At 41.8% G+C, this 6,289-nt stretch overlaps 1 pseudogene; it reads left to right on the forward strand.

Annotated features, from left to right (window-relative positions):
• The first annotated feature begins 5,970 nt into the window (after nucleotides 1–5,970).
• Nucleotides 5,971–6,089, forward strand: LOC111733428 (annotated as a pseudogene).
• The last annotated feature ends 200 nt before the right edge of the window (nucleotides 6,090–6,289 follow it).

Genomic DNA, 6,289 nt, shown 5'->3' on the forward strand with positions numbered 1-6,289 from the left:
TGGGAGACTTAGGAGTTTTGCTTAATACACAGAAACAGACACAGAAAGGCAGCCAAAAAGGGAAGCCAAAGAAGAGAAACTATATGAGAGAACAGAACAGAGATCAAGAACCAATGGAATCAAGCAATCTAACAGATGCAGAGTTTGAAGCACTGGTTATAGAGATGCTCAGTGAACTTAGGAGAAGTAGAGATGAATTCAGTGAGAACTTTAATAAAGAAATGAAAAACATAAAAATGGAAATGGAAATTGTAAATGGGAACAGTCAGAAATAAAGAACACATTATCTGAGATGAGAAGTATATTAAATAGAATAAACTGAATGAATAAAGAAGAAGATCAAACAAACTATACAGAGGATGAGAAAGCCAAGGATACTCAATCAGAATGGCAAGAAAAAAGAAGCCAAGACTATAATAATAATTTAAGGAGCCTATGGGACACTATTAAAGGTAAAAATATTAGTGTCATAGGGATACCAGAAAAAAACAAGATGTTGAAGAGCTAATTGAAGAAGTAATGATGGAAAACTTCCCTAACCTGGTGAAGGAAATAGACATACAAACCCAGGAAGCTCAGAGAGTCCCAAAAACCAGGAACCCAAAGAGGGCCACACCAAGACACATCATAATTAAAATGCCAAAGGTTAAAGACAAAGAATCTTAAAAGCAGCAAAAGAAAAGCAGTTAGTTACCTACAGGAGAGCACCCATAAGACTGGTAACTGATTTCTTAAAAGAAACTATGCAGGACAAAAGGGCTTGGCATGAAATATTCTATGTGATGAAAACCTAGGATCTACAACCAAGAAAACTTTATCCAACAAAGCTATCATTTAGAGTTGAAGGGCAGATAAAGTTCTTCCCAGACAAAATAAGCTAAGAGAATTTATCAACACTAAGCCAGTATTACAGGAAATGTTGGAAGGACTTCTTTAAGAAGAAAAAAACATGTATCAAAAACAGGAATAAAGAATGATAATAACTACATTCTTGTCAACAAGTACCTCTAATGGAAAAGAATTAAATGCTCCAACTAAAAGATAGAGTGGCTGGATAGATAAGAAAACAAGACCCCAACATATGCTGCCTAAAGAGATTCACTTCAGATTAAAAGACACACACAAATTAAAAGGAAGGGGATGGAAAAAGATATTGCCGTGATGGACCTAAAGAGTATTGTGCTGAATGAAATGAGTTGACAAGAGAAAGACAAATATCACAGGATTTCACATACATGTGGAATCTATAGAATAAAATCAACAACAACAAAAGCAGAAATAAACTCATATATACAGAGAATATTTTGAGGGCTAGTAGATGGGAGGGTGGTTGGGGGCACAGCAGAAAAAAAAAAGGCAAAGAGATTGTTAGTGCCGAGCTGATCGAGAAGGTAAGGTTCAATGATGAGATACTCAGTTGGAAGAATGCATGAGAGGCAGACATGAGAATGAAACGTCAGGCACCAACTTTATTGTGCGGAGCGCAGTTCTATTGGGGGAAGTGCAGCCTATTGTGTGGGGTGTGCAGTATTGTGCGCACTTCTTCTGCTCCCCTTTTTGTTCTCCCCTTTTGCTCTCCAGGAGACCGCATGGCTCCACACATAGCAGAGTACAATAGTGGCATTCAGCCACACATGCATGATACAATATGCTGAAGTATGTTTACATATTTTAGGTGCAGGTGCCCTGCTACACTAATGTAACATTCTAAGTCCAGGGTCCTATTCCTAGCTCTGGGCCTGGATCACAGCCAGACCTTGGACCAGCCAGACACTGGATTCAGTTGGGCTTCGTGCCCACACTCAACCCCTACAGGGTCATGGCGCAGGATCTGACCCGGAGGGTGCTACCTTGGGCCTACAATCCACTTGTCATTCTTGGAGTGGCTTAGCTCCATGGGGCATCACCCCCAAGATATTCTTTACCCACCATCTCTCTGGGTGCTGTTCAGCACACCAGGGACATTGTAACACAGCAATGTGTGCTTGTGCCCGCATCAACGATAGTTCCCATCACTTTACTACCTGTTTCATGGTATGAGCCATCTGTGTATCAGGCATCCTCAGGAATGGGAGTCCAATCCTCTATAGGGACTCGGTATGTCTCCCATCTCAGCAGGCTCTGCCAGGAGCTCTGCTTGGAACAACACTTGTCCCAATAGGGAGTGCAGTCCGACTGGATCGGGGGCTTGTAGAGAACTGCGCCTGCTGCTCCACGTAAGCCCCCTATTTTGTCAGCGTGGGGGTCTGTGCAGTTCCCGTACAAGGAGTCTTCTTTAAGACCACAGCCACCCCTCCATGGGTTATGGGATTAAAGCCAGTGAAGTCCTCACTAGCCAGCAGGGCTGCATATATGGCAGCCAGTTGCTTCTCTATTAGAAACTGTGCTTCCGTGCTTTTCCATAACTGGGACCAGAAGCCTATCGGTACCTTCTGGGACCTGTGTTCTGCTGCAAGCCCCATCCAAACCCTGCATCTTCCACCTGCACCATAAGCAGGAATGAGAGGGCTGGATCTACAACACGTAGAGTTTGGGCTTGTGCTACAGCTTGCTTAGTAGTCTTAAAGGCCTCCCCTATCTTGGTAGTCCAATCCCATTGTACCCCGCATAGCACTAAAAGATGCAGGGGCCACATCAAGGAGACCAGATGAGGAATAAATATTCTCCCAAACCCTAGCAGTCCCAAATAGGTTTGGAGCTGCTTCACAGTCTCAGATCGAAGATATGCCTGTATATTACCAATCACCGCTTCCGGCATTACTTTTGTCTTACATGACCAGACAACTCCCAAGAATTTGACAGAGAACCCAGGTCCCTGGACTTCGTCCTCATTGACTGCCCAACCCCAGTCAGCGAGAGCTTCTCACAGGCTGATCGCCACGGCTTCTAGTTCTGTAAGAGAATCAGATGTTAGCATTATATCCGCGGTGTAATGATACAAGTGCACTACAGGCAGTTGCTTCCACGTGGCTAAGTCTTGAGCCATGAGACCATGGCACAGAGTAGGGCTGTGCAGATAGCCCTGGGGAAGGATGAGGAATGTCCACTGTCATTCCCAGGTGAAGGCAAACTGTTCTTGACTTTCTGGAGCTATGGAAATAGAGAAAAAGACATTTGCCAAGTCCATCACATAATGCTATTGTCCAAGTTCATGTGACAATGGGTCCATAATGTCTGTGACATTCGGCACAGTAGCATGCAGAGGTGGCGTAACTTTATTCAGCTCCAGATAGTCAATCATCATGTGCCAGGAGCCATCAGGCTTCTTCACTGGCCACACAGGAGAGTTGTACGGGCTATGAGCAGGACGAATAACACCAGCCTTTTCCAGCTCCATTATAGTACACCCTATTTCCTCATGACCTCTTGGCAGACAATACTGTTTTGTGTTCACTACCTGGGTGGCCTGAAGCAACATCAGTGGGGCATGGTGTGGATGTCCTGGATAATAGTTTTCACCACCCAGATGCGAAAGTGGAATTCACCAGCAGTGGTATTCACAGTTAAGCCTCGGAAAATATTAATCCCCAAAATGTACTACTGTATGAGGATATGTACACCTGGTATGTCCAAGGAGGCAATCTACCTATACCCAGTGTCACAGGGACCTGCTGCATGTGAATGATTCAACTCCCATAACCTTCTATGGTTGCACTGGGCCCAAGAAACTTGTCTGGATTTTCATAAAGCAGGGTGCTGTTAGTACCCATGTCCACAAGGGCTAATAACCTCTGCACATTGTAGGGGGACCAATGTATAGTCAGTTCCACACATGGCCTCAGGTCAACTGACTCCTCTGTCAACTGGATGCCCCGGCCTGATCCCTAATCAGGGAGATGATCAGCCAGCTGTACCTCACGGTAGACAGGGTAAAGGGGGTCAAATATGTGATGACAGAAAGAAATCTAACCGTAGATGGCGAACACACAATGCAACATATATATGACATACTGTTGACTTGTACACTTGAAACTTATTGGATTTTGTTGATCTATGTCCCCCTAATAATTTAAAATAATATTTATATAGAATTGTGAAAAAGTCATATATATATATTCAGTTTCAAATTCTTCTCTTTTAATTCTCTCCTAAACCTGCTCTAGTCAGGCTTTTGTCCCCACTCCCATTGAAACTTCAAGGTCACCAACGCTCTTCACATTGTTAAATCCAGTGGTCAGTTCTCAGTTCTTACATTGCTCAACTTTTCAGCAGCACGTGAAACATTCACTCTTTCCTCATTCAAACACGTTCTTCACTTGGCTTAACATGTCCAAATCTGATCTTCTTTCCCAAATGTGCTCCTTCCATAGACTCTCCCATCTCAGTAAATTCCAGTTACTCAGGCCAAGAAGCTTCATTCTTCACTCCATTCTTTCATTTATATTTTATTTTTGATTATTTTGCATCTTCAAAATACATCTAGAATATTACTATTTCTCATTACTTTCATCATGGTCCAAAGCCACCTTTACTTCTCACTCTAATAGCCTCCAACTGGTCTCCCTACTTCTTCCTTTCACATTTACAACCTACTTTCCACTTAGCATCCAGACTGATCCTCTGAAAATTCTAGTTATGTTGTTTTTCCTTTGCTCAAAACCCTGTGATGGTTTTTCTTTTTACTCAGAATACACTCCAAAGTCGTTATGGTAGCCTATATTGGCCTACAAGATCTGAGCACCTGTTACCTTTCTCAGCTCATCTGCTACTCTCCCCTTTTCTCCCTGTATACCAGGCATACCATGCTCCTTTCTGGTCCTTGACTACTCAGGTAAGCTCTTTGCCTCAGGTCTTTGCATTTGCATTTCCTTCTGCTAGAACACTTCCCTTTTAGATATATACATAGCTCATTTTCTAGTCTTTTAAAAATCTTCACTCAAATGATATATTCTCAGATAGTCAAATATCATCCTATTTAAAATTTAATACCTGTACCAGCATTCCCTATTCTCTTTTCCTTCTTTATATTTTCCCCCAGTTCTTAGTACCTTCTTATACATTATATAATTTACTTTTTGTTATGGACTGAGTTTTGTCTCCTCCAAACTCATACGTTGAAGCCCTATGCCTCAAAGTGATGGTATTTGGAGATGAGGCCTTTGGGAAGTAATTAGGTTTAGATGAGATCATGAAGGTAGAACCCACATAACTGGATTAGTACCCATATAAGAAGAGACATGAGAGAGCACCCCCCCACACACACCATATGAGGACACAGTGAGATGGCTGACATGTGTAAGCCAGGAGGAGAACCTTTACTGGAAATCTGAATTAGTCAACACCTCAATCTTGCACTTCCCAGCTTCCAGAACTGTGAGAAGTAAATTCCTGTTGTTTAATCCATCCTGTCTATGGTTTGTAGTTATGACAGCCTAATCTGACTAAAACAACCCCCCTCACTAGAACATAAGCTTGATAAGGATAGGGAGTTTTCTCTGATTGGTTTCTGTTGCATCATTAATGCCTAGAATAGTTGTCAGCATGTAGTAGGTTCTCCATAAATATTTGCTGAGTGAATAAATGAATGAATGAATGAATGAATGAATGAATCAGACATGGTCCTTGCAGAGAGGATGACAGGTATATGATCATACTAAAAGGTAAACAGTGGTTAAGTTCTACATTGGAGGTACAGATATAGGGTCCTGAGAGATTGCAAAGAAGGAAAAGGTCATTCAAATATGGGAAGGGAGTGGGGTGAATCCAAGAGGGCTTAATGGAAAAGGTAACATTGAGCTGGTCCTTGAAGAATGGGTAGTATTTGGACTTGTGAATGTATGAGAAAACACAGTGAGTTCAGTAAGGGTGAAGTAGGGTATATGAAGGGTAGTAGAACTGAGAAATAAGATTAGAAATAAAGTCAAGTCATGAAGGTTCCTAAATTCCAGATTAAGGTATTTTGCTCTTAAGTGTGGTATGAAATGGAGTGGATATGGAAGTTTGATTAAACTAAAATAAAAATAAAATTTGGTCTACGGCCATGCCACCCTGAACGTGCCCGATCTTGGCTGATCTTGGAAGCTAAGCAGGGTCGGGCCTGGTTAGTGCTGGGATGGGAGACAACCTAAGAGTACCAGGTGCTGTAGGCATTAAAAAATAAAAAAATAAAAATAAAATTTGAATCATAAATCAATAATTCTCTCTGAACTTTTGGTTCTTTACTCAATTGTCCCTTACTTAACTCTAAGTTCTTTACAGGCTTGATGTAACCCATCACAGATAAGAAACAAACAAGAAAAAGAGGAGATTTAATTTGAAAACAGATACGCCTCTAGGGAGAAAAGAGTTA

This window comes from Pteropus vampyrus, unplaced genomic scaffold (genome assembly GCF_000151845.1).
Source record: "Pteropus vampyrus isolate Shadow unplaced genomic scaffold, Pvam_2.0 Scaffold566, whole genome shotgun sequence".
In the NCBI taxonomy this organism is placed as follows: domain Eukaryota; kingdom Metazoa; phylum Chordata; class Mammalia; order Chiroptera; family Pteropodidae; genus Pteropus; species Pteropus vampyrus.